General features: G+C 43.4%; 1 long non-coding RNA gene across 1 annotated transcript; it reads right to left on the bottom strand.

The window, feature by feature from the left end:
• Nucleotides 1-240: 240 nt before the first annotated feature.
• LOC106583118 (uncharacterized) lies at nucleotides 241-11,409 on the bottom strand. The gene is made up of 3 exons (XR_001323444.3): nucleotides 11,077-11,409; nucleotides 1,350-1,680; nucleotides 241-1,139 (listed from the first exon to the last, which is right to left on the bottom strand). It is a non-coding gene; the product is annotated as an uncharacterized LOC106583118 (long non-coding RNA).
• Nucleotides 11,410-11,493: the final 84 nt, after the last annotated feature.

Raw genomic sequence — 11,493 nt, 5'->3', positions numbered from 1 at the left:
TTCCTTGAAATTGTGCTGTTAGTATGATAGCTTTTAATTAAAATCAAATCTGTTTTTCATCGCGTACAGATTAGCAGATGTTATCGCAGAAAAATATTTGTGTTTCTAGCTCCAACAGTGCCTTAATACCTAGCAATAAAAAAATACATTAAAAAAACTATACACACATAATCCAGAAAACAAAAAGTTATATAGGATGAGTGAGGTGGAATATTCTAATCAAGTGAGAGAGACCTTGAAGAAATGACAATCATCTTTATTCAATATCGAATTATTGAAATAATGAGACTAGTCATCCAAACACTTGACTGTTGGGCTGAGCAGCCTAACCTTCACATGCAATGCTGTTTCTTTTATATAGCTGATACTAAGAATGCTTAGTCATGGCTGCTTAGTCTGGGTTCATCCTGTCATTACCTGCACGGGGGGTGTTATTTTACTCCTCCAGGCTAAGTTTCTCAGATACAAGGATGAGAACAATTAAATGTTTGTTCTATTCCTTCAGGCTATCTCTGAAATGCACCACTAATCATAGAATGGAATGTGGCTGTTTGGTTTTTATCACCAAGCCATCACTTAATCAGTTGCCGGTCAAAGCTTCAAAAGACTCCTCTCAGTTCACTCAGAAAGGAAGAGAGAGTTCTAAGAACCCTACTCTACTGCATAAAACAACCATTCGGTGCATAAACAGTATCATAACATAATCTTGTAATTTTGCTCTCACATGAGTCATGACTAGAATGCACTATATATATTTTAAAGTGGGTGAAATAGTATGTAAACATTATCAAAGTGACCAGTGTTCAATTACTCCAAGGTGCAGGGTGGTAGCCGGCTATTAACAGTGACTAAGGTTCAGGACAGGGTACTGGGTGGAGGCTGGCTAGTGGTGACTGTTTAACAGTCTGATGGCCTGGAGATAGAAAAACAGCTTCTGTCTCTCTTTCCCAGCTTTGATGCACCTGTACTGTCTCCGCCTTCTAGATGGTTGTGGGGTGAACAGGCCGTGGCTCAGGTGGCTGAGGTCCTTGATGATCTTCTTGGCCTTCCTGTGCCACCAGGTGCTGTAGATGTCCTGGAGGGCAGGCAGTGTGCCCCTGGTGATGCGTTGGACTGACCACACCACCCTCTGGAAAGCCCTGTAGTTGCAGATGGTGCAAATGTAGTGTTCAGATTTGAATTATATGTGCTGGACAATTTTTTACATTTTATGTACATTCAATTTGCATTCAATTTGTGTAGTGTTTTGTGGTATGTTCCTAATAGCACAAGTTTCCTAGTCAATCCTATTGAATGATTCAATTGAATTACCTTTCAACAAAGTTACAGTGAAGCACAGTCCTTCCTACCTTATCAAAACTTTGAAAGAGCACAAGTAAGTATTTTCAGCCAGAGTAATGCGGTGTCAGACAAAAACATTAAGACCCATAAACCTGACGGTTGAAGTTGCTTGTTTAGGCCTCTCGACTAAAGGAAATAGTGGAGGGGGGAGGGGATGGTCGGTGGACTGCTATTCATCCAAGCCCAAGCGAAAGTTCCAAATCTCTCCTGACATTCTCCTGGGCTCAAAGAACCGCAGGGACAGAACTGGCACAGGCTGCCACACAGTTGCTATGGAGAAGCGCTCTCTTGAAGCGTTGCCGGGGTGAGCACTTTTGTGTCCCGTTGCCACCTCACTTCCTGTTGGAGAAAAGAGGGGAGGAAAAAGAGGGAAGAGAATCATTAACCCTCTGAGCACACCTACTGCCCAACCAGAACCACCCCCCCCCCCCCAACAGTGCCAACACTATGCATCTCTGCAGTCTCACTATCCACTTTGGTTACCCATTTCTGTCCTCAAGTGGAGGCTGCTGAGGGGGGACGGCTCATAATAAAGACTAGAAGGGAGTTAATGGAATGGTATCAACCACATGGGAACTACATGTTTGATGTGATTTATACCATTCCATTTACTCTATTGTACCCATTATTATGAGCCGTCCTCCCCTCAGCAGCCTCCACTGCTGTCCTCTTTGGCAGCAAATGGCATTCTATACTGAACAAAAATATAAACGCAACATGCAACAATTTCAAAGATTTGACTGAGTTACAGTTCATATAAGGAAATCAGTCAATTGAAATAAATAATTTAGGCACTAATCTATGGATTTCACATGACTGGGAATGTTTGTCACAGATACCTTAAAAAAGGTAGGGGCATTTATCAGAAAACCAGTCAGTATCTGGTGTAATGGCTTTTTTCCATCTACGTAACATTGCAAAAATCAGAAACTTTCTGTCCAAAAATGATGCAAAACAATTTCTCCATGCTTTTGTCACTTCTAGGTTAGACTACTGCAATGCTCTACCTTCCGGCTACCCGGATAAAGCCCTAAATAAACTTTAGTTAGTGCTAAACATGGCTGCTAGAATCTTGACTAGAACCAAGAAATTTGATCATATTACTCCAGTGCTAGCCTCTCTACACTGGCTTCCTGTTAAGGCAAAGGCTGATTTCAAGGTTTCACTGCTAACCTACAAAACATTACATGGGCTTGCTCCTACCTATCTTTCCGATTTGGTCCTGCCGTACATACCTACACGTACGCTACGGTCACAAGACGCAGGCCTCCTTACTGTCCCTAGAATTTCTAAGCAAACTGCTGGATGTAGGGCTTTCTCCTATAGAGCTCCGTTTTTATGGAATGGTCTGCCTATCCATGTGAGAGACGCAGACTCGGTCTCAACCTTTAAGTCTTTATTGAAGACTCATCTCTTCAGTAGGTCCTATGATTGAGTGCAGTCTGGCCCAGGAGTGTGAAGGTGAACAGAAAGGCACTGGAGCAACGAACCACCCTTGATGTCTCTGCCTGGCTGGTTCCCCTCTCTCCACTGGGATTCTCTTCCTCAAATCCTATTACAGGGGCTGAGTCACTGGCTTACTGGTGCTCTTCCATGCCATCCCTAGGAGGTGTGCGTCACTTGAGTGGGTTGAGTCACTGACGTGATCTTCCTGTCTGGGTTGGCGCCTCCCCTTGGGTTGTGTTGTGGGGGAGATCTTTATGGGCTATACTCGGCCTTGTCTCAGGATGGTAAGTTGGTGGTTGAAGATATCCCTCTAGAGGTGTGGGGGCTGTGCTTTGGCAAAGTGGGTGGGGTTATATCCTGCCTGTTTGGCCCTGTCCGGAGGTTTCGTCGGACAGGGCCACAGTGTCTCCCAACCCCTCCTGTCTCAGCCTCCAGTATCTATGCTGAAATAGTTTGTGTCGGGGCACTAGGGTCAGTCTGTTATATCTTGAGTATTTATCCTGTCTTATCTGGTGTCCTGAGGGAATTTAAGTATTCTCTCTCGCTCTCGCTCTCTCGGAGGACCTGAGCCCTAGGACCATGCCTCAGGACTACCTGGCTTGATGACTCCTTGCTGTCCCCAGTCCACCTGGTCGTGCTGCTGCTCCAGTTTCAACTTTTCTGCCTCCAGCTATGGAACCCTGACCTGTTTACCGGACGTGCTACCTGTCCCAGACCTGCTGTTTTCAACTTTCTAGAGACAGCAGGAGCGGTAGAGATACTCTGAATCATTTGCACCCTCTACAACCACTGTGATTATTATTTGACCCTGCTGGTCATCTATGAACATTTGAACATCTTGGCCATGTTCTGTTATAATCTCCACCTGGCACAGCCAGAAGAGGACTGGCCACCCCTCATAGCCTGATTCCTCTCTAGGTTTCTCCCTCGGTTCTGGCCTTTCTAGGGAGTTTTTCCTAGCCACCATGCTTCTACACCTGCATTGCTTGCTGTTTGGGGTTTTATGCTGGGTTTCTGTGCAGCACTTTGTGGCATCAGTTGATGTAAGAAGGGCTTAAAAAATACATTTGATTGATTGATTGTGTGACCACCATTAGCCCCATGCAGCACAACACTTTTCCTTCGTATAGAGTTGATCAGGCTGTTGATTGTGGCCTGTGGAATGTTATCCCACACTTCTTCAATGGCTATGCGAAGTTGCTGGATATTGGCGGGAACTGGAACACGCTGTCGTACACGTTGAACCAGAGCGTCCCAAACATGCTCAATGGGTGACATGTCTGGTGAGTATGCAGGCCATGGAAGAACTGGGACATTTTCAGCTTCCAGGGATTGTGTACAGATCCTTGCAACATAAGGCTGTGCATTATCATGCTGAAACATGAGGTGATTGAGGCGGATGAAAGACATGACAATGGGCCTCAGGATCTCGTCACGGTACCTCTGTGCATTCAAATTGCCATCGATAAAATGCAATTGTGTTCGTTGTCCATAGCTTATGCCTGCCCATACCATAACCCCACCACCACCATGGGCACTCTATTCACAACATTGACATCAGAAAACTACTCGCCCACACGATGCCATACACGTGGTCTGCGGTTGTGAGGCTGGTTCGACGTACTATCAAATTCGCTAAAATGACGTTCAAGTTGGCTTATGGTAGAGAAATTAATATTCAATTCTCTGGATATCTCTGTGGACATTCTTGCAGTAAGCATGCCAATTGCACACTCCATCAAAACTTGAGACATCTGTGGCATTGTGTTGTGTGACAAATCTGGACATTTTAGTGGAGAATTTGAGAAATGCTCACTAAGAGTTATGTAAATAAATTTGTGCACACAATGAGAGAAATATGCTTTTTGTGCTTATGGAACATTTCTGGGATCTTTTATTTTAGCACATGAGACATGGGACCAACACTTTACATGATGCATTTATATTTTTGTTCAGTGTATTTATACTAAAACAAACGTCCATACACCAGTGTAACCGGGCAGACAGACAGACAGAGTGATGGCGTGAGTTTTTGCAATGGAGGCTGCCAAGAAAGAAAACCCCACATACCGCCAGTAGTTATAATGACTGGTTAACAGACTGACCTGGGTCAGATCTTTCCATTTTCTCTGTGTCTGTTCTGACGGCTTACACTGACTTCCTGTGGCCCAAAGTCTGCTGGAACAACTTTCTGGCAATTCATTTGTAACCATGTGAACCTTAAATAATGTGAATTTTATTGCCTTCTTTGTTGTGCTGACTAACAAATGGCCTATATTTCCCAATACAATCAGATCTACTCTACTCTACCACACACCTAACATCCAAATTGAGAATTTCACGAATGGGGCTCTGATGAATGCTCAGAAATGTGAGAATGTGACCATAATTCCAGTATGAAAGAAATATCATGCTCTAAATCCAAAGCTGAATCCTCTTAAATGTGACGATTAAGGGGAACCCTGTGAGTTTCCATATTTTTTGCATTCCTGCAAGGATTCAAATGTGTGTTACGTAGGCCTATCAGGCCCCCCATACGCCTGAATACACTCCAATGGAAATCTACTTCACTGACTGGAGTCTACAGACGCACATTCGCTCCGGATACACCCGCACCATTGATTGACCCAGACGTTGAAGTTTAATTTCTGTATGAGAGACACACCATTTTTAGAAGAATGTCACAACTCAGAACTGCCACATAAATGTTAGTCTCACTGCTCTTCAGGTCAGTTCAGCATGTCTAGACTCTGCCGCTGTCCCAAGTCAAGTGTATTTGTATACACAGGATACACATGGTGCACAGTACAATGAAATGCCTTCTTGCAGGTTCACTCTCAACAATGCTGCATGATAAGAATAATACAATGGAATAATGACATTAAATATGCTGAATGGAATAAAAATTTAGTACATTTTGTAGAAATAGAAAAACATGGAGGCACTCAAGCAAATGTACAGTAGGATATTTCCACATGTGGCGGGGAGGAGGAATGGAGAGCAAAGTGATGAATTGTGTAATAAATAGTTAAATAACAGTATTACACAATTCATTACTTTGTTCTCCATTCCTCCTCCCTGGCACTTGTCCCACTCTCACCTCAGCCCGCCATAGATTCCGATTAAGCAATGTGTTTTTTCTGGTCTTGGGCCCGGCTAGTCTTTTTGACAGGGTTATCTCGTACAGCACTATCATTGTGAGAGAGGTCACACAACCGACCCTTCTCAGAGTCAGTCAGTCAGCCCCACACAGCACAATAGAACAGAGCACAGCACACCTGGATACAGACAGACTCAGACAAAGGATCAGCCATCTTCTGAGGACACACACCTGTGTTATATATGTGTGACGTGGAGCATGCGATGCAACGGGAAATTCTGCACAAGCAGACAAAGTATAATCTCTCTATCACACACACACACACACACACACACACACACACACACACACACACACACACACACACACACACACACACACACACACACACACACACACACACACCGAACACACACGAACACACACGAACACACACACACACACAACACACACACACACTGCACAGAGGGCACATCTAGCCTGGCAGTGTTAGCAGAGATAATTGATGTGTCATGATGACAAACATGGATGTATCCCCTAGCAGGCCGAATTTCTTCATGATGCTGAAGGAATTTGGCCTGTCACCGAGGGCCCTCACAGTGTTATACAGGAGCTCCATCGAGAGCATACTGTTTGGCTGCATCACAGCCTGGTACGGCAACTCCACCACCGCAAGACACTTCAGAGGGTGATATGTTCAGTCGAACGCACCACTGGGTGCACACTGTCTGCCCTACAGGACACCTACAACAACAGGTGTCGCAGGAAGGCCAAGATCAACAGGGACCATAGCCACCCAAGCCATTCTCTGTTCTCCACGCTTCAATCACTCGGACGAGGGCAGTACGGGAGCAACAAGGCAAAAACTGGAAGACTGGCCAATAGTTTCTACCCTCAGACCATCAGGCTGCTGAACAGTCCACCACTAGTCAGCTACCTGCTCCCACCCCCCGCTATAATTGTTATTGTTTTTATTTCACTTGGCCCCCACACCCCCTCAATGGTCATGTTGCTCCCCCTATGACATCCCCACCCCCTCAACAGTCTTTACTCTGCCTCCACCCCAATAGACATTTATTTATTCATCACTGACACAGTTGTTATGACGTATATAGTGCTATTTATATTGTATCTTTTTCATTACCATTTTCATTGTTTTACTTCACATTTGTCCTGCATGTTGTAGCTCGGAGCCTGAGATTTTCACTGTACCCTGCAATCACAACTGCAACCCTGTACATGTGACGATTAAACACTCTGAATCTGAATCTCTAACAGCCATCACACAAACCACAGTGACACCCTGCTATCTTTTTATCTATGCTTTTCAAATGCATGCACACTACACAGAGGTGTGGTGGCTAATCCTGTATGTGCAATGAGATGTCACCCAATGAGATGCAATGAGATGTCGCCCAATGAGATGCAATGAGATGTCGCCCAATGAGATGCAATGAGATGTCGCCCAATGACATGTCGCCCAATGAAATGCAGTGAGATGTCGCCCAGCCACAGCTATGATGTGGGTGTGCCCCAGGGGTCATCACTGGGGCCCCTCCTGTTCAGCCTGCACATTCATGTTCTTATCTTCTGTTTGTACTGGGTCTAAAGTACAAATGTATGCAGACGATACAGCGTTTTATGCGCATGCAAAGAGCAAACAGCAAGCTGCACAAGAGCTCACTGCAGCAATGGTCAATGTTACAAAGTGGCTAAGTGACTCATGTTAGCACCGCAATGTGAAAAAAGCAGTCTGTATATTCTTCACAGAGGGCAACTGATGCTACTGAGCCAGACGTCTATGTGTAACTGATGCTACTGAGCCAGACGTCTATGTGTAACTGATGCTACTGAGCCAGACGTCTATGTGTAACTGATGCTACTGAGCCAGACGTCTATGTGTCAGGGGAGAAGCTCCAGGTGGTATTCGTTTTTAAGTACCTTGGCATCATACAATCTCCCTTTCAAAAAGCAGGTGAAAATGGTAACCCAAATAACCAAATTCAACCTGGCTAATTTCTGATATACAGAATTGTTTGACTACACAGGCAGCAAAAATGTACTTCAATGCTATGATCCTCCCCCACTTAACATACTGCTTGATTAGTTGGGCCCAAGCTTAATGTACAACATTAAAGCCAATTCAGTCTGTCTACAAACAGGCTCTCAAGTTGCATGATAGAAAGTCCAATAGCCATCACCACTGCAACATCCTCAGAAAGGAGGTACAGTCTCTCTCTAATTTAAGGCATGGGAAACATACTGTATGTTTACATTGCCAAAGCAAATTAAATAGATAATAAACAAAAGTGAAATAAACAATTTAAAATTAACAGTAAACATTACACTCATAAAAGTTCCAAAATAATAAAGACATTTACAATGTCATATGTCTATATACAGTGTTGTAATGATGTGCAAATAGTTCAAGTTCAAAAGGGAAAATAAATAAACACAAATATTGGCTGTATTTACAATTGTGTTAGTTCTTCACTGGTTGCCCTTTTCTTGTGGCAACAGGTCACAAATCTTGCTGCTGTGATTGCACACTGTGGTATTTCACCCAATAGATATGGAAGTTTATCAAAATTAGATTTGTTTTCAAATTCTTTGTGGGTCTGTGTAATCTGAGGGAAATATGTGTCTCTAATATGATCATACATTTGGCAGGAGGTTAGGAAATGCAGATCAGTTTCCACCTCATTTTATGGGCAGTGTGCACATAGCCTGTCTTCTCTTGAGAGCCAGGTCTGCTTTCTGCAGCCTATCTCAATAGCAAGACTATGCTCACTGAATCTGTACAAAGTCAGAGATTTACTTAATTTTTTGTCAGTCACAGTGGCCAGGTATTCTGCCACTGTGTACTCTGTTTATTGCAAAATAGTATTCTAGTTTGCTTTGTATTTTTGTAAATCCTTTCCATAGTGTCAAGTAATTATCTTTTTGTTTTCTCATGATTTGGTTGGGTCTAATTGTGTTGCTGTCCTGGGGTTCTGTGGGGTGTGTTTGTGTTTGTGAACAGAGCCCCAGGACCAGCTTGCTTAGGGGGCTCTTCTCCGGATTAATTTCTCTGTAGGTGATGGCTTTGTTATGGAAGTTTCGGGAATCGCTTCCTTTTAGGTGGTTGTAGAATTTAACGGCTCTTTTCTGGATTTTGATAATTAGCGGATATCGGCCTAATTCTGCTCTGCATGCATTATTTGGTGTTTTACATTGTACACTGAGGATATTTTTGCAGAATTCTGCATGCAGAGTCTCAATTTGGTGTTTGTCCCATTTTGTGAATTCTTGTTGTTGAGCGGACCCTAGACCTCACAACCATAAAGGGCAATGGGATCCTAATTGGTATGTCAAATTCTATGTTCCTTTTGATGGCATAGAAGGCCCTTCTTGCCTTGTCTCTCAGATAATTCACAGCTTTGTGGAAGTTACCTGTGGCGATGATGTTTAGGCCGATGCATAGTCTCTCTCTCTCACACACGGTTTCCCATCCTCAACTTGTTTATACAGAAATCAAACCCTACCAATGGGATTACACACTGTCTGCTACATAGATCTATGATCAGAAAAACATAACCAATGTCTTCAATCAGTTTGGGGCAACTGCGCTTCCCAAAAGTTGCTGCGCTATGCTCAGCCTGGTCTCATAGACTAGACGTAACATAGTAAAAGTAAATCCGGAAAACACTCACATTAGAATTATATATTCCATTTGGTATGGTTACATAAGACAGATGGTTACTTATGGAAAAAACAAAAGTAGGGTAGTTGGCCGGGGTGGGTGTATAATGCGAACGTCTAGCAACCCAAAGGATGTGAGTTCGAATGTCAACATGTACAACTTTAGCATTTTAGCTAATTAGCAACTTTTCAACTACTTACTACTTCTTAGCAACTACCCTAACCGTAACTCTTTTAGCTAAGCCTTCCCCTAACCCTAACCTTAATCCTTTTAGCTAATCCTTCCCCTAACCCTTACCTTAACCCTTTAACCTAACTCATAAATGTAACCCTAACCTTAACCCTAAGTCCTAACCCTAATCCCTAGCCTAGCTAACGTTAGCCAGCTAGCTAACGTTAGCCAGCCACCTAGTTAAAATTCATAGCATATCATATTTATTGCAAATTCGTAACATATATGTTTTTCAATTTTATTGGAATTTACCTACACAATAATACGAAATGCTCTGAGACCAGGTTGCTATACTGCACTACCTGAAGCTTTTAGGGATGGTTCTCCAGGTCCAGAAACAGAATTAACCCCTATCCTGATTTCTAGTCAATCTCAGTCACGAACCCAACCACAATCCACCATCTGGGAAATATAATCTACAGAAGTAAACACTACATTACCAGCATTGTATGTTGTACCATAATACTGTAATGCTTTATGTAATTCTTGTTAAATCTTCATTGTGTTATAGACCCACCTTCAATACTTACCTGGAAACCAGTCAATTAACAAACAACAGGAAACAGTACTGGGCCCATGCCTGCCATTGTGAAAATCCTTGGTGTAATCCAAAGCTAATAGCTATACAGTGTATATAGACTTTAGCTCCTCAGGCAAACACCATCTTGAGTTACACAGATGACCGGGGATCAATACACAGTTGATTCAGTTCATTTCACATAGGTGAAAAAAGGTAATTGGTGCCTTGACTCAAGTAACACAGTGCCTTGACTCAAGTAACACAGTTGATGTCTAGCCTAGGCTTCCCTGTGGCTCCGTTGGTAGAGCATGGTGTTTGCAACGCCAGCACGGTGTGTGCAACGCCAGGGTTGTGGGTTTGATTCCCACGGGGGGCCAGTACAAAAAGAAAAGAAAATGCATGAAATGAAATGTATGCATTCACTACTGTAAGTTGCTCTGGATAAGAGCGTCTGCTAAATGACTAAAATGTAAAAATGTATCAGTTACTGAGTTCAAAGTATAGCTGAGGTTATTTGGTGAATGCCTTAGCTTTATGCTCACTGGGCTAACACTGTCTTGGAAAGCATAGATGACCTGGGCTCAATACCATTTCCACTGTGCTGTAGTCTATTATCTCTACTAGTGTACTACTTACTTATAAGGCTATAAGAATATCATCCTCAACCTGCATGGCTAAGTGTGGTTCTGAATGAGCATGGTGGGGTGATGTGATAAGCAATACAGTTATATAAGGACGCATTGGTGAATGACTTACCTGAAAGTCCACTTTAGCTACACTGAAGAATCCAGGCTATAACCATCACAACGCTTCTCTCCGTGGGTGATATTGTTAAATTAAAATCCAATTAATTTTCCAGTCTGGTAGCCTAAATAAGTAGGGGCACTGAAGCTGGCCTATGCCACGTCATGGGCACGCATTTTAAAACACACACACACACACACACACACACACACACACACACACACACACACACACACACACACACACACACACACACACACACACACACACACACACACACACACACACACACACACACACACACACAGAGAGAGAGAGCAGGGACAGCTCAATTCGCGCGCGTGCTTATCGGACATAAATGCGGCTGGCTGCACCGCGCAGCGCTCAACCGTGACTAATCACAGGGGGCTATCACGCGCACGTACATAC

Source organism: Salmo salar, chromosome 22 (assembly GCF_965601325.2).
Source record: "Salmo salar chromosome 22, fSalSal1, whole genome shotgun sequence".
Lineage (NCBI taxonomy): Eukaryota > Metazoa > Chordata > Actinopteri > Salmoniformes > Salmonidae > Salmo > Salmo salar.
This window is presented reverse-complemented; position numbering and strand designations above follow the sequence as displayed.